The sequence below is a fragment of the Sinohyriopsis cumingii genome, chromosome 6, assembly GCF_028554795.1.
Source record: "Sinohyriopsis cumingii isolate HCF-2022 chromosome 6, ASM2855479v2, whole genome shotgun sequence".
NCBI classification, from domain to species: domain Eukaryota; kingdom Metazoa; phylum Mollusca; class Bivalvia; order Unionida; family Unionidae; genus Sinohyriopsis; species Sinohyriopsis cumingii.
In genome coordinates this window covers 65,244,089-65,267,424 of record NC_142966.1, presented here as the reverse complement: position 1 = coordinate 65,267,424, position 23,336 = coordinate 65,244,089, and the positions used below count along the sequence as shown (strand labels likewise).

The following is a 23,336-nucleotide window of genomic DNA, read 5'->3' as shown; positions in this document are numbered from 1 at the left end:
AAATTACTGTATTAACAGTATAATCATACCATGTCTCTCTATCTTGGAAACTACTGTATTAAAAGTACAATCATACCATGGCTCTCTATCTTGGAAATTACTGTACCAACAGTACAATCATACCATGGCTCTCTATCTTGGAAATTACTGTATTAACAGTACAATCATACCATGGCTATCTTGGAAATTACTGTATTAACAGTACAATCATACCATGGCTCTCTATCTTGGGAATTACTGTATTAACAGTACAATCATACCATGGCTCTCTATCTTGGAAACTACCATATTAACAGTATAATCATACCATGGCTCTCTATCTTGGGAACTACTGTATTAACAGTACAATCATACCATGGCTCTCTATCTTGGGAACTAATGTATTAACAGTATAATCATACCATGGCTCTCTATCTTGGAAACTACTGTATCAACAGTACAATCATACCATGGCTCTCTGTCTTGGAAACTACTGTATCAACAGTACAATCATACCATGGCTCTCTATCTTGGAAACTACTGTATTAACATTATAATCATACCATGGCTCTCTATCTTAGAAACTACTGTATTAACAGTACAATCATACCATGGCTCTCTATCTTGGAAATTACTGTATTAACAGTATAATCATACCATGTCTCTCTATCTTGGAAACTAATGTATTAACAGTACAATCGTACCATGGCTCTCCATCTTGGAAATTACTGTATTAACAGTATAATCATACCATGTCTCTCTATCTTGGAAACTACTGTATTAAAAGTACAATCATACCATGGCTCTCTATCTTGGAAATTACTGTATTAACAGTACAATCATACCATGGCTATCTTGGAAATTACTGTATTAACAGTACAATCATACCATGGCTCTCTATCTTGGGAATTACTGTATTAACAGTACAATCATACCATGGCTCTCTATCTTGGAAACTACCATATTAACAGTATAATCATACCATGGCTCTCTATCTTGGGAACTACTGTATTAACAGTACAATCATACCATGGCTCTCTATCTTGGGAACTAATGTATTAACAGTATAATCATACCATGGCTCTCTATCTTGGAAACTACTGTATCAACAGTACAATCATACCATGGCTCTCTATCTTGGAAACTACTGTATTAACAGTACAATCATACCATGGCTCTCTATCTTGGAAATTACTGTATTAACAGTATAATCATACCATGTCTATCTTAGAAATTACTGTATTAACAGTACAATCATACCATGGCTCTCTATCTTGGAAACTTCTGTATTAACATTATAATCATACCATGGCTCTCTATCTTGGAAATTACTGTATTAACAGTATAATCATACCATGTCTCTCTATCTTGGAAACTAATGTATTAACAGTACAATCGCACCATGGCTCTCTATCTTGGAAATTACTGTATTAACAGTACAATCATACCATGGCTCTCTATCTTGGAAATTACTGTATTAACAGTATAATCATACCATGTCTCTCTATCTTGGAAACTACTGTATTAAAAGTACAATCATACCATGGCTCTCTATCTTGGAAATTACTGTACCAACAGTACAATCATACCATGGCTCTCTATCTTGGAAATTACTGTATTAACAGTACAATCATACCATGGCTATCTTGGAAATTACTGTATTAACAGTACAATCATACCATGGCTCTCTATCTTGGGTATTACTGTATTAACAGTACAGTCATACCATGGCTCTCTATCTTGGAAACTACCATATTAACAGTATAATCATACCATGGCTCTCTATCTTGTGAACTACTGTATTAACAGTACAATCATACCATGGCTCTCTATCTTGGGAACTACTGTATTAACAGTATAATCATACCATGGCTCTCTATCTTGGAAATTACTGTATTAACAGTACAATTATACCATGGCTCTCTATCTTGGAAATTACTGTATTAACAGTGCCTGCTGAAGATATTTGTATCCAGTTAGTGATGTATAGTCCACAGCAGGACATAATAGTTTATTAAGATGTCTTTCATAGATTATATCATAGTTCAGCTAAGGCTAAGAAATAGCATGTTAGGGAAAGACATTATTCTTCTCATACTAGGGTTGTGTATCAGCTGTCAGGCTCCAAAATAACCCTTATTAGCCTTAGTTTTTTTATAACTAAAAGATGACAATATCTGATGTAACATGTCAATGGGTGATGTTCAACCCCAGAGGTAAAACACCTGGCAAATATTTAGTTTGCTTATTTAATTTCAAAGGGAAATAGCTCCATATATACACCCATATAATGGGCAAAGGAGGAGACAGCCAAAGTATGGTTGATGACCCAAAAGGAGGCAGGTGAGACAGAGAAGATGAAAAGGAATACAGTGACTCTAAACTATCACCAACATTGAATTTGGAAGGACTAGCAAGCAACCAGGTTATGCTGGCATGCTGGGCAACTGAGTTTGATCATTTACTCTATGTGACCACAAAGCATGTCCAATTCAACAATGCATTACAGCTGGTTTATCATTGTTATCAAGGTGTTAAGGAGAAATAACTTCTTTAAGATGTGAACGATACAAATTCAAATTTCTTCAGAAATTTTTTATTTTTGATGCCTGAAGACCTTATAACATGACAAAGAATTCCAATGTTATTGAATGAAACCACCATTGTCTTTCATGAAGTCACCTGACATAATAATACACGATCATGCTATTAGTTTGTTAACCTTAAAAAACACAGTAGGTGTATAACAAATACTAGTATTATAATAATGTCAATTTTAGAATGAACATGCCAACCCCACTCAATTCATGAGCTTGAATAAAGTGGAAACTTTAAGTGTCTGGATAGCAGTACAAGTGGTGAATATTTCCGGTACTTATGTGACTTGCCATTTAGGATTAAAGAGACTCAGTGTGGAAAAGAGTTATTACTGTATAGTTTAAATTGATCAAAACCAATGAAAATTTCCAATTCTCTAATGGACTCAAATAATGATTAAACCATCACATCTGACATGACAAATACCTGAATGTTTTCTGTTTCTAAATTGTTCTGCTTAATTTATCATTTTTGCCACTTTTTTTTTCTGCATTCCACTATTGTAATGTGACATAATCTACTTCAGGGGTCTCTGAAAGCCCTACCAAACTGGTGTATGTACGGAACTGTAAATCATTATTCAAAACATAAATTCGAGTACAAAAGCTAACATAATAGTTTTAACCTAAAGTTTACACCTAATTTAAGCAAGGACAAACTGGTACACTGTATCATATAAAGTCATTCACTTGTCAGGCAATACACATTTCTGGTTGATGTATTATTATATTTCACTCATATGACATTCCTTGTAAGTACAATACATGTACATATATTATCCAACAACAAAAGGATGGCCAGGTTAAGGTCAGATAAAAGAATTTATGTAGGTATGCATGGTTGTTATTCAGAAAGGTTTCCATGTCACCATGCAATTTAAGTATCAAAAGAGATAATTATTTCAGAATAAACAACACCGAATTGTCTCCATGAACTCTAACATTACAATTTGTTTTATCCTTACTGTACCTGTACTCCAAAAAACAAATGCATGGGAACATTTACCAACATAATTATTTTCTAATAATTTTACAAGTTTTTCACCTCTGCAGAACTTAACCAAGCATTTATTATGATATGAGATACAAGTACCATTATTTCATTTAATTATCTGTCACTGGATCTGTTCAAACAAGGGTCAGAAAAATGGAAAAATTGTGTTATCTCTCCAGAGTGCCCCATGATATAAAAAAAAGGTTAAAAGTGAGAGTCTGGGGCAAATCAAGGATTGTATGTGTGAACACCACTAACTGTTGGTCTGTCAGTTATCTCAGTGGAATAGCTCAACAATGAATAATGTTTTTCTCTCAATCTGAGTTTTATGCATCATGAAACTGCTATATACTCAACATACAACATAATTTGTCACCATTAAAAACACAATTATTTTCCTCATATGCTACCTGCATGTTGCCTGGGGTTTAGATAAAACTAGAGACCCAAAAGCAGATCTAATATTGCTCACATGCAGTTGACACTTGACTCCTTGTGAATGCAAATTAATGCAAATACTGAAACTGTGGATGGGAAGGAAAAACTTAAGTTTATGGTTCTCAGCTCATATATCAATACTGACATCATTTATCTTTACTTCTAATTTATTAATGTAGGATCACTTTCTCTGCATTGAAAGGACAGGTAATTTATACAACCAGCATTGAATTTCAACAAGCTGCTAAGGACTAGTTCCCCCCCACCACGAATTAAACACCACATTTTCATAGCTGAAAATTGAAATATATCACTCAAAACTGAACTCACCAAAGACCCTGACAATACAGCACTCTCTCATTATAAGGTCCATCATTTATAACAGTGCTCACATTGCAAGGTCGTGGATTTTATTTTATCAAGTGGTAGTAAAATTATTTAAATCGTTCACCTCATTATGAGTTGGTCTCAGTAAAAGCTGAGTAAACTCTAAAAGCTCAATAAACTGTAAAAGCTGAATAAACTGTAAAAGCTCTGCAAACACTAAAAGCTCATTAAACTGTAAAAGATCAGTAAACGCTAAAAGCTCAATAAACTCTAAAAGCCCAGTAAACATTAGAAGCTCAATAAACTCTAAAAGCTCAGTAAACTCTAAAAGCTCAATAAACTGTAAAAGCTCAATAAACTGTAAAAGCTCAGTAAACAGTAAATGAATTCATCCAACATCTTAGTGACGATATAAGCTTACCGGTACATACCAAATCTGACAAGAAATAATAATTTTAGCGTGTTAATCAACTGAGCCAATAAAATTGAAGATCACCTCATTAATATGCATTGTGTGTCACTCAAAACTAAACACATCCAATAGTTCAATGGTACATTTACATTATAAATCTGATCAGAAATACATGCATAACCTTTAAAGTGCACATGAGTTCAGTCAAGCAATTGCAAGATCACCATATTACAGTGGAAAGATGTTGCTCATAACTGAAACCATCCACTGTCTTGGTGATACTAAATCTGATCAGAAATGCTGCCTCCATAGTTTTCTCAGTCAAGTGCTAATGGACAGACAACGGATGACAGATGATGCACCATAAACAATGGACAAATGATCATATCATAAGCTTATTTGGCCTTGGGCCAGCTCAACTAAAAATACAGGCTTTGTTCTGTCTGTTCCACTTGTACTCAAGATGATGTTTATTCAAAGCAATACCTAGAAAATGTACTTTAAGAACCTTCAATCCATGAGAAACATGGAAGAAAGTATAAGTGGGCACAACTCAAAAGCCATTTTCAATCCAAGGGATGGGGTTCATCTCCATATAAAAAAAAACACTTCAAAATCACTTAAATGCACAAAAAGGGCAACTCTGTGTCCCCAAAAGTGTTCTTCTTGTTCTTGGAGTCCTGCAACAATAGATCCATCCAAGAAGAATAACACACTTATAAAGTACTATTGTCTAGAGAAACCTGATGCAGTCTGTGCACTATGGAATATCACCTCAAGAATGTAAACGAAATCCTGCTTCACCCAGATTTCTTTCTTAGAATACAACCCTACTGACCCATGATTTAATCTGGGAGAAAAAAATTTTGTCAGTGTCAAAATGAAATTGAGAAGACAAGTAAATCACACCACCCACATACATATATTGAGATATTATTACAATCTGAGCTAGAATGGAAAAAGGCTGGATGAGGCAGACTGTTCATCACTTTTGCAAAACTTGTCCAGTTTACACCAAAGCTACCATTTTGGTATTAAATGTATATATCTGAAGGAACAATTTCAGTATGATTTAGTACATTCCCTTATGATCACTACAAATAACATATACATAATCCTGTGTACCATACATACTGTATTATACGTTCCATTTTTCATCATGATTTTATATGACAAAAATATTTCATTGGGTGTTCATAAACAAATAAAACAATCCAAGCCCTTGCAATAAAATCCTCACATACAATGTATGCAACTCTAGACTACCCCATAACCCTTTACTGCAAACTGATTCAACTCTAGACTACCCCATAACCCTTTACTGCAAATTGATTCAAATCGGATCTCTACAGCCATACATGGAGATCTGACAGATATCATAAAACTTAAAGGTCATGATGACCTTTGGCATTTCCACTTACTTTTAGAAAAAGCTCTGGAAATTGTATTACGGAGATTTACCTTTAGCAATGATATGTTCTGAATGTTTATTACTTTTAGAAATCTGAAGGTTGTGATTTGATTTGTAGGTCAGCAGAACACGATCATGCCATTGGAACTACACACAAGGCTGTGGAAATCTATTTTAATCTGATTGCACTTTATTGTGCATCAGTACGGAGGCTGAACTTCCTAATTTGCATAGAATTTACCCATGAAGAAAGCAATTTGGCATTCCTTATGAGTATACTTCTTTGAATAACATTTTCTTTCTTTTCTGAAGCTTAACGTTAGCACTAGACAGGTAATGGATATGTTTTATTTCAACATGCATGTGATGACATAGTTGCCATTGCAGCCAAAACATGCCCAACAACTTTAACAATCATGGCAAAATACATATTTTTAAAAATTCTTGTAGTAACAGAACTTTCTTCCTACTTGTTATATCAGTCTTGCTTTCAAAAACCTATATTATCTGTAACTCGCAGCCCCCTCCCCTTCGTAAAGGGTGTGGGTTGATTGGTGGATTGTACCTTCTTTCAAAGTGTCCGTTTTATTCGGTTCTCGTTATCTATGAGATGATCGCCCTCTGTGTTAATGCCCGGTAAACTTATAGGTAGAATAAATAGAGATCTGAGCATACATATAACGGAATGACTTGAGCCCACATACATAGAAAATAAAAGTTTAATCAATTACATAAACAATGGTGATAATACAATAAATTTGGAAGATACACTTCTTTTTGGAATAAATCTTTCACAGAAAGATCAAAGCACAAATATATTTATAAAAATAGCCGATCTGTTTTATTAATAGAATTAGTTCATCATACGATAGAGTGAGCAATGAAAGTCATTGCCTTCTACAACTGCATAACCTGCTTAGCTCTGGTTCACTCCAATTTCACTGTAGCTGTCCTTTTACTCCAGCAGCAAAGCTTTAACTAATTGGAATTTTTTAAGGGGGACTATTTACAGCTAGGAAATTTCGTGCGGGAAACATGCCCCATTTTAGGGTAACCAATCAGGATGAAATATATTTACCGCCTTTAATAACTAGGCATCCAAATTTGGGGTCAATTTGACCTTCTAGGTTTTCGACTAACGATTTCTGGAATTTTTCAAGTTTGACAGTTCCACTATGAAATCGAAGTTAGCATTGTCCTTAATAGTCTGTCTTGTGGTTAAGTAAACGAATGTTTAATTTAAAAATCACTACCTCTATGGACCAGACATTAGAAATCAATGCAGTATAGCAATTTAACAAGTGAATGTCCCCATAAATCTAACAAATTGTTCTCTGGCCAAAACCAATGTGCTTTTCATAGATCGACAGAAATTTGCCCCCTCACATTATCTAATTTTTGGGCTCAGAGTATCCATGTTCCACCTTACATAGGCATAACAGATGTTTTAGTGAAATGTGAAATGTGAACACCTGAAATCAATAAATCTTTAATTGTATAATCTGTTTATATTTTTCTTAATATACTCAAATGGTAGGCTGTCCCCGTTTCTCATTGCCAACCCTAGTACTCATCCCCTCCAATAAAAAGAATTACATTAAATATAAATGTTTTAAAAAAAATGACCTGCCAAACCTTATTTTAAAACCAATGCAATGGCAAGGATGTTTTTTGCCTAACAACATCACTGCCATCTCACCTCTGTCTGCGTGGGTTCAAGTCTCGGATTCAGCCAATGTGGGTATGTGAGAAAGCTTGCCAGTAGCTTCTCGTGGGTCGGTGGTTCTTTCCGGGGTTTTCCCGGGTTCTTCCTCCACCATTAATACTGGCCGCCATGTATAGCCTATTGTGTGCTGAAAAATGGCATTAAACCCAACAACAAAGTTATATGGCACCATCCTTCATGTAGTGTAGCAATAATAAAGTTTACCTAACAGACAGATAACTGACAGACAATAGACCATCCCATAAAATAAGCTTTTCTGATCTATGACCAGTTGAGCTTAAAACCAAAAATAATTTTTCAATCCAAAATGTTTTTGTGTGTGACTTGGAACTTTAAGGTAACTTTTATAATTTTCCAGTCATACTGTTATGATTGCTGCAGTGTGGCAGTTATAGCAAGGTCTATAACTGAGGCATCATGCCACAGACATGTAGCAACATGTCCCACCCAGTCACATTATTTTGACACCAGGCCGACCAGTCATAACACCAATCTCTTACTGCTGAGTGCGAAGCAAGGCAGTTGCTAGTACCGTTTTTGAAAGTATTTTGTAATAAACAGAGCTAAGGCAAAAAAATATGTGTTTCATATTACACTAGTTTTAAAATTAGGATAGGCAGGACATATCTGTTTTTTTGCACATATTTATTTAATGTGATTTTTGTTTTATCATGGGGGGAAAAAGTGCAAGGGTCAACAAACAGAAACAGAATGGTTGGCTGACTGAAAGACATATTTTTGGGGGTCTTGATCTTCTTCAAAGGACTTAACCCATCACCCTACCTATTGTCAGCCAATTAAGTAACAATAATGGTGATTTCTTTTTATACCTGACCCCTCTGCCTTTTAATTCCCACTATAACTGTTTGCTGTATAAACTGCCCCCAAGATAGTTTTACATAAAGTCTAAGCAGGGCTGTTTACCATTTACACATGCTTGTGATGATACAGGCATCTGAAGTGTTTTTTTTCTCTTCCAATATTAATGAGAATCTTGTTTTTGAAATACAACAATGTCAGGGGGTTTGGGAGTTGTTGTTGTTGGGTTTAACGCCATTTTTCATCGCATGATAGGCTATACATGATGGCCAGTATTAATGGTGGAGGAAGAACCCGGGGAAAACCCCAGAAAGGACCACTGACCCACGAGAAGCTACTGGCAAACTTTCTCACATACCCACACTGGCCGAATCCGAGACTTGAACCCATACAGACAGAGGTGAGATGGCAGTGATCCGTAACGGAGAGCGCTTTAGACCACTTGGCCTCTCGGGGCCCCCTGGTTTGGGAGTAAAAAGTGTTTTTATCTTGACATGTCATATTATGGCAGATAATATCAATAGACTTTTACCTTTACCCAAATGTGATTAAGCCACAAAGTTTGTTAATCAAATATATATATATATATATATATATATATATATATATATATGTATATATATATATATAATGTTAAATAAAAAACCACCTTCCCTAATTTTAAAACCAGTGCATTTAGAAACACACATCTTATTTTTTGGCCTTATCATGCAATCAATCTTGACCTGAAACCAAACTTAGGAAATCTAAATTTTTCCACAAGATATTAATGTAAAACAATCATAATCTTTAAATGGCAACGACTCACAGCCTTTCATAGTCAGTGTACATAACATTATTTTTGTTTTTCAAATACTGGGCACTAAAGGATTAAATTACCTTTCTGTTCTTAATACCAACCGCAACTGGTTCTATTCAGTGTCTAAAAACTAAGGACTGAAATAAAACTATTGACCATAAATGTCGGAAAATATGGGGTATTAAAAAAAGTGTTTCGATAAAAATTAAAGGTGTACAAAATCGTAGGTGTCCCTAAATATAGGGTAAAGCTGATAGATTGCAAATTAGCAGTGATAAACCCCAAGACAATCAACTATGGATGAATAATACCTCTCTGAGATAATTGACCCAATAATGTACTTGAGTTGAAGAAAATGACACCCACATAATGGAGAGGATATCTATGAGGCTCCATTGGAGACAAAAGCTGGTCCAACAAGAAAGTAGCAGTTCAAATTTCAACTTGCACATCAAGATTTCCATTTTTACATGCTGCATCAAAATGTTGGAGTTAAAAGTTCTATTTCATATGTTGAGTTTTTCAATTTTAACAGCTGAGTTACATAGCGGTGGTTGAATGTTCCATTTTCTACACTGAGCTTTGACATTTTATCAGCTGAATTACACAGGAGTGCTTGAAATTTCAATGCAGTATATCAGGAATTGCTGTTTCACATGTTGAATCAAATTGTTTGCATTGAAAGTTCCATTTCAAATGTGGAATTTTTCCATTTTATCTAACGAATTTTCAGGGATTAAATGTAATCTGTCAAGTTACACTGTGGTAATTGAAAGTTTCATTTTCTATGTCGAGACTTCCAGTATCACACATTCAGTCAAACTGTGTGTATTGATACTGTCCATCAACCATACATATGTTGTTTAAGAACATTTTCTTTTGTCCATAAATATGAAAATAAAACAAGAACTGTATGTATTTTTAAACTGTGATATTCCATATATTGCTTATAACTAGAACACATTTAAATAGTATAAGATTTTAGCATACTTAATTACTACCATCTTCCTCAAATGTTTAAGGAAAGAAAATTTCTTCCATGCGTAGAAGGCAGCATCACCCCAAGGTAAGAGTAATGCACCAAGACCATCTAGTGATGACTATATCACTAGTAATCCCACATATTACTCTTACCTTGGGGTGATGCTGCCTTCTATGCATGCATCAGCAATTTAAGAAAGATCAAATGACAAAGGATAAACAGGTGTTCTGTTCTTATAGGGACTACTACTAAAATATGCAAGAGTTCTTATGGATATAATGCCATGGGTAAAAAGGAGAGGGATTTAACTTACCAACTGCATAAAATCTCAGCCTGAATAAATTTATTATTTACTAGGGAATGGCCAATAGTCCAATTGTATTTCCGCAGAAAGATCTATTATGAAATACTGCCTCACCTGGTTTGTTTAAGCTACCAGTTATGTAATTCAACATACAAAGTTGCAAAACTCGAAATATGAAATGGAACTGTCACCAACAACAATCTGACTCAATGTGTGAAATCGGAATTCGCAACGTGAGATTGAAATTTAAAATGCAACTTTCTCATTGAATCAGCTTTTTAACCCCTACAGAGCCCCTTAGATATCCCTCTGGGAAATAACTTGCAACCAATTGAGTGGAAAATGTATTCATTCATAAACCAGCAGTGGTCAATACAGAACCAGGGACAGTATAAATCAGCCAATTCTACCAGTATAATAGACATTGTCAATTTCAATACAGGCCTGGAGGCTTATGGTACAATTTAAATAACCCTTCCCTTGAAATTGTTGTGATGTCCTAAGGTAGGAGTTGGATTAACAATGTGACCCAAATAAATCATACATCCTGCACTGTTCCAGCATCTTTACCCTAATTAATAGTTACATGTTTTAAATTTCCGAGATGATCAATCGTACTCATAAGTAATACAACTGTAACTCCTTTAGAGGTTGGGTGGGGGGAATGTTTACTTTGTTCAAGAGTAAGTTATACAAATGTGTACATGAAGACAACAGCAATGGCTCCATTTGAGTATAGGTCATTCAGTCAGCAACTGAAAACCCAACCTGAGGCATGGTTAAAAGGAAACAAAAAAAGGATGGTCCCAAAATTGGGGAGAGGGCCAGTTGACACATAAGAAACATTTATATCAGTCAGAAAAGAAAGAAATGTTGTATCAATTTTACTGTATGTTAGCCTAACATAATTTCTGAACTTGTACAATATTATGTCATAATCTCCATTATGACAAAGCCTGCTCAAAGAATGGGATCAAACAATATGCATCACTGCTGTCTTTACAGTCTTTTACCCAGACTGACATCAGGAAAAATTCTGTACTCATATACATGTACTGTCACATCAGGCAGGGCCTACATAGTATCTACACATTATTCTTTGCTATCCGGAATATAATCCCATTACTATTTGTAAATATATATATAAAAGTGTCAAAACCCCAACTAGCCAAGGTTCCAGTGCGTTAACCCTATCTACACCTTGGTGGATAGTTCAGATATTTCGGTGCTTCGGGTCTCTCAGAATTAAGTTGTTAAAGTTTGAACAATACTGACCTTCAAGATCGAGACACACAACTGGAATGGACTCATAAAGAAGCAACTTTCCACTGCTGGTCTATGTTTGTACAAATGCATCCTTTCCCTCAAATACACATGTAATGGCTTCTCTCAGGTACGTAGTCATACATTCAATGTCAAACTCACGAAGTATCCTTTTGATACACACATGGAAAGAGATGAGATGCCAGTGATCAGTAAAGGCGACCTCCAAAGATCACTCAGCCACCCATTATATAAGGCACACATGAATATGTGAAACTTCTTTAAAAATATCACCACAAACGAACAGCATATCTGATACAGAATTCCCACATTAAAAAACTATATTTTCAGGTAATTATTTATTGAAATTGGGTGGATATACCCAGAAGTCACACCAATAAAAAATAAGAATTATCATCTGCTATGTGCTCAAAATATCGACTTGGAGGAATAATCTACCATATAATTTTATGTACATTTTCCAGGGGCCCCAGGTGGCTGAGTGGTCAAAAGTGCTCACCTTTAGTGATCACTCTATTTCAGTTCTGTCCATGTGGATTCAAATCTTGGGGGCTTTGCCAATGTGGGTGTGTGAGAAAGCTTGCCAGAACCACTGACCCACAGAAAGCTACTGGAAAGCCTTCCCACATACCCACAATGGCCAAGCCCGACACTCAAGCCCATCTTGACAAAGGTGAGATGGTAGTGACCGTTGAAGGCAAATGATTTAGACCACATATTCCATCCTCCTCCCCGGCCCCCTCCCCAAAATTTCTAGTAAACCATGACTGTGTGATATGCAAGTACACTAACATGGCTGACCCTTGGTGCAGGAACTAATTATTAATTCTGCAGGGGACCGTCTTGAAATGAATTTAAAAAATAATTAAATTTTCAGCCATTTTTATAAATGCTTTCAGCCTCTGTACAGGCTACACCCATGCACATAGTAAATTTAGACCTTTTTCAACATGATAAAATTATCTTGTATCCACCCTATGTGAAACTGATTACAGCAGCTTTCATAAGTACCCAGGTCAGGCACATTTATTCTAAAAAAATGCTACAAAGTACATAATTTGGAATCTTCAGAAAGTTTGTACTTATTTTAATCAAGAGCTATTTAGCATAAAGTTATTTACCGAGTCATTTGGAGTATAAAATAGTTGTTTTTATTTTCTCAAATGTTAACATTGATGTCTATGGGGAAATAAACTAATGGCCTGATCCCTATCACTGCCACCAAACTGTTCATTTTACCGGTCAGAATTTTTCATTAATCTGTTGTAGCTAATATTAAATTTTCACTTAAATTGAAAAACATTAAAATATTGTGATTAATGGGAGTTAAGAGAGTATGGTGTTTTCCTACCACATTACAAATGCTGAGATTGTTGTATTCACAGTTGCAGAAATGACTTCATAAATTAATAAATAATGTCTGATACTACAAGCAAAATAAGGCAAAGTGCAAGGTAACCATCTGGAATTGTCACACTGCACCACAGAAAACAACAAGTACATCACCAATTAGAAAGTTCTAAAGCCTTAAATGTATTATAATATAACAATTACCATAAACAATCTCTATCAAGACTTTTACCTACCTTCTGCTTAAAATTCCAATGTTTAGCACCTTATTTGATCTTAAACCTGACTGGAAAAAAAACATCAGTGTGTGTTCATTCAGTTCTGTTGAGTAGTGAGTCCATGCTATTGAATGAGCATGTGGGTGTAAATCACTCATGCATGACTGTAACAGTCCTTGCTGCAGAAAAGGTGTAAAACATATGAACATCGACTCTTGCAAAATTATAATTTGCCCTACCTATTCAAATTAAAATAGTCCTAAAATAATATCTAGAAAGCATTGATGAATATCATGTAGTATTTAAAGAAATAAAAATTCACAATAAAACCACATATTTAATATGAATATATTATTTTACTAAATGAATTTTGCATTGTTGTCCACTAATAACAACAACAACAAAAAACACAATAAAATGCAAGAGCTCAAGTCTAAGATTTCTCATAAGTGTTGACCTCTGAACCTATGACCCACACATCATAATCATCTGATTTGTTGTTGATCCACTCATTTACCACCACAACCACTTGAACCCAAGAACCCATCCATCATTTTACATATTCACTGGCTATTTCAGAAAGTATCTCAGGGTCTATGTGTGAATGCATGATTCAGGCTAATTTCTCCCAAAAAAATACTGAAATATCAAAAAAATGTGCACAACAAATTGCATATCATATTTTCAAGCCACACCTTTTTTTTCTTCTTCATAAAATCACCCCAATATTCGTTAAAGAGAACCCTTTTTCTCCACACAGAATTGGCAACTTCAGCCCTAAAATTTCAGCACCAGAACTGACCTTAACAACTTGATGAGTAACTCACCCATAATAATTTTCATTCCTCGTCCATATGTTAATAGGATATATCAAGGTATTCCACCCACCTATCAACCATGGATAATTGGAATTAAGTGCAAGTTAACACTTTGACATATCTGGCACCATAAGTACAGTTGTAATATTAGTCCTGGGTTGTTCTAAATAAAGGCAAACATAATCCCTATCCCAATACATGTATTTGAATAAGCTACTTTGACATGCCAGTTGTAAGACCAGAAAGTCACTTACTGAAAATCACATAACAAAAAGTCACAAGTTCATTTTTCACTATTAGGAGTTACGTGTATGACAAAACAAATCACAGGACAAAAAGTCACACTGAATTTTGTAATGAAGCTATTTTTGGAACGAAATAAACAACCTAATTAACTGCACCTTCTTCTTTGAGATATTAACATAAACAAAGTATCAACCATACAACTTTTAATATTACCAAGATATTTTATAGCAGTTTGTAATAAAATGAGAATAAATAGTAATAGCAAAATAATCACAATGTTGTATTTGTCACTGCTAATGCAAAAGTTTATTAATGATTTCATTTAAATGGTTAATAGTCTTAGTCTATGGTAATTAGAGATTGAAAACATAATTTTACCTGTATACCCTTCTCAAAGTCATCTTTCCTGCCTTACAGTAAGCCTTAAATAGACCTCAATGATCTCAATGTTATATGCTTGTTTTAAAATTTCAATTACCCTTTTTATGAGAAGCCATCAATTCATTCTGTGATCATTAATAGTAAATAGGAAAATATATTGATTTCAATTAAAAAAATTTAAAGAATAAATTTCTGAAAATTTTAAGTGTGACTTTGTCCTTTATATGTGGTCACCTTGCCAGCTTCGAGCTATATATAATGGTAACCAGTGAGAAGTCCTGCCCCCCATGTTTCCAGAATTACATAGGCTTTTACAATATATGTTAGTGTTTCTCACTCAGATCTGTGATGCTGTATATTCAAACAAAATCAAAAAGAATTGGATTCAAAAATTTATTTAAATATTGTTTTTGATTCGAGACTAATTTTCCTACAAGACAGTACTATTCAGGGATCCCAGAATGGCTCCCCAACATTCCTATGTTTGAGATTCAGGGGCCCATATTCACTGCCAATTTCAAAAGTAAAAGGCTGGTTTCCTTCTCCCTTCCTCTTGTGACCTTTGGCCAGAAGGTCTTCCTACTGTCCTGTTATACACTATGTGCATTTTGTTTTTTGTATGTATGCATGGTTTCTACATGAGGATGGCACATACATGAAATTCAAATTCCCAAAAGTATTCTACAGCTTGTTCATTTTTGTTATTGTTATATATATAAAAAAAACATGAAGTGTCTTCAATTTACTCTTCCCTCCAACAAACAATTTCAAAAACTGACTTTATGTCCTGCATGCCCACCAATGCTATAACAACTCAAATTGTGAATTTTTTCCTTTGATGTTCTGCCCATTTACCACAGACCTTCCTGACATACACTATTACTCTCAGTGTCTCATTAATGATCAAGAGGGCCGGTCCATTGTTCAGTAGGGGGAAGAATACATTTCTGTGGATTCCAGGAATGGAAAGACTTGATGAAGAACAGAAGTTACTTAATCACCATCTAGCAGACATAACTTACTTTCGCTTTTGGACACAATAAACTGGTCATGGAATTCATGTTAAGCCTAACCCCAAGCTTCGATAAGGTGGGCATCTATTTAGCTAGAAAAGATTTATTAAAACTTTAACACTGAATTTTATCAATGGTGTGCCTGTATGTATGAAATCATTGACAGACACACAAACAGATGCCAAAATGGTCACTATGTTGATCTTCCAACATGGCAGACTTGACATAGTTAGACACTTTATGTACCTTATTTTCATTGCTTTCAAATTCTTTTATGCTTTTTACTGTCTAAAAGATCATGGGAAAAGGGAGAATTTTATTTTTGAGAATGGTTGGATTAGAAATATCAAGCTCACTATTATCAGTTTCAGCCATTTTTCTTCAGCCATGTGTATCTTCTAAAACTGAATTCTCTTACAACTGAAATGCGCACTTCATAATTCAGGAGCATGACTTTTGCAAATTAAGAGGGACTTTCAGATATCTGATTATGTATTTTGGTTGCAGAAATGCTTGTTATAGATGACACTCCAACCATGACTAAATTATTTACTCAAAGATGAATCAATATTGTTCACTCAATCTGATTAATATTTCTGAAAATCTGCTTTTACACAAAGGAACATGCCGTATACTCACTGGGCAAATATATCCCTTTACGGGAAACAAGCATGACAATACACAATGCAGTAATTCAGTGAAAGTGGCGAAACATTTTTTTTTTAGATCTACAGATCTTTTTATCAAGGCAAATATTACAACCAATGAGCAATTACAAACATAAGAAAGTAAACTAAATATGTATTTACTTAACATAAACATCTGTTTTTACCATGCAAAACTGACCTATGTCAAAAGAAAAAATGTGTGTAAAATCCTAACATTAACAAATTAATATTTGCACAAAGAATCACATATAAATACCATAAAAATAAACCCAACTAATTTCAGTGTTATAGAACAGCAAGTCTTCATAAAAATCCTTAGCAATTCTGAGTGAGTGATCAATTTCCTGCCATAAAAGGCCTCAAATAAGCTACTGAGTATAGGATAGTCAAGTTGACTCACAGCAGACAAATGCATCAGTAGCACTGCAGTATTTAAAATGGTGTACTGCATTCTAAAGTATAATCTGGAGCTATTGTCAATGATGCTAAATGATTGGTTTCTGTTATTAAAATCTGGGAATGTTTCAAGAAAATGATTTTTGGGGGTTTTACACCTGTAGCACTGAACAGATGGTGTGTGGTAGCTAGAAGGTGATGGAAGAGACCGAGGATAACCCTAGGATGAGCCACCAACTCGTAGAAAGCTACAGGTTGGTGTCTCACATACATTGGTCAAACTAAGTCTTGAACCCATGCTGATAGGGTGAGATTTGAGTGATCAGTCAAGGCAAGCTTTTTAGACCCCTCTGTCATTTGAGGCCCATTTACAAGAAAAAACATACTTTACCACATTTGTCACAGTTAATTCAGTGCCAAGTTTATTACTTCTATCCAAGCTTTAATCTTTTCTCTCAATTAGTAAATCTGCAATTTATATGAACATTATTTTTCATCATTTCCTTTCTTAGACAACTGATACTTTACTTTCTTTTCCTTATTTTGCACATATTTACTTCTCTTTATTTGCAGATACTGATAGAACTGATACGAAATTGAAAATAAATATTGTTATTATGTAACTTCAGTTCTTTTTCTTGTGAGTTATGCCAGTGTTGTAGTTCAAAAACTTTACATTCAACAGAGAGAAGTTCTACATAACCAGACTGTAAAGTAATTTGTTAACAATTTTTCCTCGACCCTCAAATGGAATGATACTCCAATGATTGAAAGAACTTCCAGGAAATTTTAAGATAATACCATTGTCAAAACCATCTCTGATATTATTTTAGGAATATGAATTTTTTGGGGGGTGGGGGTAAAATTTTAATTATGCAATACTTACCCCTCACTACTGCATAGCCTTAAGTTTTTCAAGTTTATTAAATTTGTCCATTCAAAGTGAATACAACCTCCTACAGAGTGGAAAATACTACACTCATGCATGCTCATGAGTAGAATAGCCATCTATTTTATAGATTACAATTATGCCAGGACATCAGAGCAGGGACAGGAAGAGGGCATTCGGCAATAGTAACGTGTAAGTACTGCATGATCAAAATTAGTTTTACTCCTCAGAAAACCTCATTTGAATAGCATCAATAACTTACCCATTGCTATTGCATATCCAAATCTGTTAGGTAGATGTCTTCAACTAATCAAAGACAAAGAAAAGTGAAATATACTAACCATTACAGGGAAAGGTCCACTTTCAAAATGTTAGTGTCCCTCTGGGTCACATGCTGTGTTGCAACTATGGGTCCCAGAGAAAATAATGCCTGCTCTTTGTTATTCTAACAAAAAACAGAGGTAGAAGAAGGTAATATGGTATTGCCAAAATCCTTCATTCATCACATCCTCTAAAGAAGAATGATTCAGATCATCCCATGACGCAGTGACAGCTTGAACCTTATGGACTTTTAATTTCATAAAATACAGGTCTCCATCAGTAAGGGACTGATAAATTCTTTTGACTCTGGTGACAATCCACCATGAAACAGAGAAGGCCGAAATATCAATGGAGCCGATAAGAGGATGGAAAAGTTGTTTCCTACCCTTCCTTTTCCGTTTCGAGGCATTTATGTTGAAACAGTATGCTCTAACTGGGCACAAAAGCCTATCTCATTTCCAGCATAGATTCTACTGAGACTAATAATCTTCCTAGATAACGGATTCATAATTCTAATTAAACCTAAAACAAGGAAATAGATGGTTTTTGTTAAAGACCATAAGACAAAAGAGAGATTCTATCTGGACATAAGAGAGTTCAAAATACCTAAAGAAATCAGCCAGGTACGAATCACAACCTATCGTTGAGCTCTCAAAGAATTTAAGTGTGCTGGAAATAGCAGCTCCAGCCCTTGATAACTAATACTGAACATCTTTTGTTCTTGAAAAAGATCAAAAGGAAAGTGGTAGCCTGGCTCCAAAACTTGTAATGGTGAATAGATAGCTTGAGATGAGTCAAGCATAAAGGTGGAAAATAGGTGGGCTGCTGTGTAAGAAGTTGCCCTTGTGTTGCAACAAAAGATCCTCATCAGAGGTTACAAAGAGACCTTCTTTGATCTATCATGAGGTCTAGAAGAGAACCACGATTGTTGATGCCATATGGGGACTATAAGAATAGTTGAAGTTCTGTATTTTGTAGGATTTGAGGAAGCAGTCAGAATGGTGGGAAGGTTTATGCAAACAGAAGGATCCACTGGAAGCTGAATGCATACACTGCCCATGCTCTCTGAACTAGGACTGCCGAAAGAAAGAAGGGAAGTCTGCTGTTGAGCATGGTCACAAACTAGCCCACCATATGCTTTCCCCACAGGGAAAAGGAGTAATGATGAGACCATTCTGTGAAGACAGTTTTGTCTGTCCTGGACAGACTGTCCACCACTATGTTCTTCCCCAGAATGTGGCAAACTTGGAGGGTAATGTTCTCCAAGGATGTCCAGCTGAGGAGCTAGCTTCCAGGCCTCCATGCAAAGAGAATGGACATTTGTGCCTCCTTGATGTTGAAGATATGCTAACATGGATATGTTCTAAGAGACCATGACACCTTGACCTCTTACTCTGTTGGTACACCTTTGTAAAAACAGAAATATAACTTTCATTTCCGGATTGTTAATGAGTCCAATGACCTTAGAGAATTATGCCCTCAGGCTCAAAATGAGAATCTGAAGTATGAGCAAACAGATAGTAGCATGGTGCTTGCATGGTGGAGATACATACTAATCACTACATTGACCTTTTACCTGGTTATTATGAAATATGATATAATGTGATATATCCCATATCACCCATGTGAAGTTCAGAAAGTACTGATATGAATAAAACACAACTCACTGTTAAAGCGTTAATATGAAAACAGCATCTAAAACAGTTTAATGACAATTACATACACATTACTATAAGACATAGCTTGCTACTTCATGCAATTGTTTCTGACAAGTACAAAAACAAGTACACTTGTTACTTTTACAGTTCCAAACTATATCACAGTCATTGTTGTTGTTGTTGTGGGGTTTAACGCCATTTTTCAGCACATGATACACATTACTATAAGACATAACTTGCTACTTCATGCAATTGTTTCTGACAAGTACAAAAACATGTACACTTGTTAATTTTACAGTTCCAAACTATATCACAGTCATTGTTGTTGTTGTTGTGGGGTTTAACACCATTTTTCAGCACATGATAGGCTATGCATGGCGGCCAGTATTAATGGTAGAGGAAGAACCCAGGAAACCCTAGGAAGAACCACCGACCCACGAGAAGCTATTGGCAAGCTTTTTCACATACCCACATTAGCCGAATCCTAGACTTGAACCCACGCAGACAGAGGTGAAATGGCAGTGATCAGTAATGGAGAGCGCTTTAGACCACTTGGGGCCCCAAAATATATCACAGATTATTGACAAAAAATTAAGGTTGGCTATAGACAAAATGGTATCAACTCTACAACCCCCCATGGACAGATCTTTAAGGTGAGGAAACATTCAGAAATAAACAACAAAACTAGCTGTCATTGGTGCATTATGTAAGAGTTGTAGTTTCTGTCAGTCTTTAAATAAAAATGTAGTCTCTTTGCAACAGGTGATATTATGTTAATTCATATCTAGATCATATTTTGTACATTATAAGACTTTTTTAAATATGAAACACATCACTGAAAATGCATCTGTTGTAGCTGGATAAATCTCACCACTGTTAAGTACCAGCAGAGTTATCTCTCTTTAACTAACAGTATTTTCTATGTCTACGTGTGGCATGCAAGCTGAGATAGAATTGAATGTATATTTATTTCACCAAACATTAGCATTGTTGTCTATGGAGAAACAAGTGGTACCGTGATGCGTGATTCAAAGGAAATGAGTCAAAACAACTGATGTAAGATTCATCATCAAACAAAGGATTAAGTGGCTACAAGCAGGAAAATAAGAATAAGATAGCATAGATTGTCATTTGTTATGCATGCTTTACAATAAATTAATAAAAGTTTGTTATAAAATTAGGGTTAATCTGAGTGGGATTTATGAAATAGTGAAGGTACGTGCTCATATGCGTCAATACCGATGACTCGGATGTTTAAGTCCAGCAAATAATGGGACGGTTTACGAGAAAGGCTTAATTGGTTGAGCCTAGAAAGGATATTAGTGACGTTCCTAATCTCACATAAAGGCATAAAACAATTTTCTAAGCTGATATCCATAAGACTTTTATTATAACATATTTCACCAGTGCAAAGACCACGCCCTTTCTCTGAAGAATATGGTAAGGTACCCTCACCGACCGTACGCGCCAATTCTGACAATGCATACTCCGTTTCATAACTTGTTTCACACTTTCCAACAACAACAAAAAAAAAAGACCACTAGCTGAGTATTGTTGAGCTTAATCTCACCTTTTCACAATTTTTTTAAAATGGGCAAATGTTATTACCTTATCTTCACCTTTTCCAAAACCCAACTCCGACAACTTCAGCTGCTTGGCATCAAACCAGGTCTTCGCAGCGGAACACGGTCTAAGGGAGACAGCTAAAACATGGAAAATGCATAACAATAAATTCCACACGAGTACCAAAAATTCAGTATTTTCAACAACCGATGAAATATATCCGTTATTCCCTTGGATGAAACATTTTTTATTCTTTTCATTTTTTTTCTTCAAATGTATAGACTAGCAATAATATCGTAACTTGCATTAGCAGATTTCTCCCTCCGTACGGCGCGATAATGTCAGTAATGTTCCGTTTATGTAATGTTGAGTGTGTATTCGCAAACAAACGTGTTAGTAATGATATAACTCTACTTCGAAATTCAAAGCAAAACCAACTTAAGTCGTTTAGAATCTCGACGAAATGAAAGTCTAAAACGTTAAAAGCTAGTTTAAAATTAGGTTTGCACTGTTCGATGTTAATGTGTTGTATTTATCTTAATCACTGGTATACGCTACACCTTGTTGGATCCATTGCGCTTGAAAGAATTGGTATTCGCCACGTGATTTGTTGTAATAATAATAATAATAATAATAATAAATTGATTTAGGTAAGGTACATACATGCATACATACATACATACATACATACATACATACATACATACATCACAAGTCATTCACCAAGGATGACACATACAATTTTATATATTTACTAAATTAAAACTAAACATTTGACTAAGTTAAGAGTTTGAAATTATGTGTAACAGATTTAACTGTTGATTTCAGAATTTGAAAGAACATTTCATTATAGCACAAAAAAAGAAAAGAAAACATTGATATCTGAAGTCTTGATTTGGTATGTAATAAAAGTTACGACTCAAGAGCCGATTTGAAATTTTAAAAAGTGAGAATATCGACTATAACATCAAAGCCTTAATATATCCATATTTGGCATTTTAGTTGATACATCAGCAACATAAGATTAACTGGTAACTTTAAAAATTGAATAGATCTTCAATGTAAATAGAAAAGATCATTTACAATGTGAATGATATAAACTGCACTTGAAATAAAAGTTGGCACTTAGGATTTTAACCCAAAAAATATAAATGCAAATAACTTTGAACGCTAATACAACTCGAAATGTGAAAGCTTGCTATAAAATATTACTGTATCTTTTAGGAAAAATGAACTGCAAAAGTGCTCCAGAATTCTTTAAAGCCAAATATTATTAATTTAGCTCATTCTTGGCTTATCGAGTCGTACACTGGAAAGGTATATGGCACTGATTTTTTTAGTCAGTGATTTAGTAGATGATCTTGTTTTTTGACAAGAAATTGTGAAATGCAGAAACTGTCAACTAAACGTGTCGGTCTTCTGGAATACAGCTGTCAAAGAACTGAAATCTCAAAACCTTCGAAGAATATGACAAATCAATATACTTAAAGGCTAACACACTAAAAGTTGTAGACGCAGACTTTGTTTTTTTTTTTTTAAAAGCAAAACTTATAACGAAACTAATCATTCCAGGCTGTACCCAGTCATGTACCTCACGATAAATTAATATAAAATTATATACAATTTATTTCCAATCGAAATCATTAAAACTACAACTAAAAATAATCTCTAATTAGCTTTCCATACACGTCATATAAAACAATAATGGCATTAAACCAACAGGATTCTCGTGACAAGTATAAT

The 23,336-nt window shown here is 34.8% G+C and overlaps 1 protein-coding gene across 1 annotated transcript in view; it reads right to left on the bottom strand.

Annotated features, from left to right (window-relative positions):
- LOC149797108 (anoctamin-1-like) overlaps positions 1–21,702 on the bottom strand; it is a 165,987-nt gene extending 144,285 nt beyond the window's left edge. The window contains exon 1 of the mRNA XM_089960712.1: positions 21,639–21,702. The gene's annotated coding sequence lies outside the window, so the exon portion shown is untranslated. The remainder of the gene's footprint in view (positions 1–21,638) is intronic.
- Positions 21,703–23,336: the final 1,634 nt, after the last annotated feature.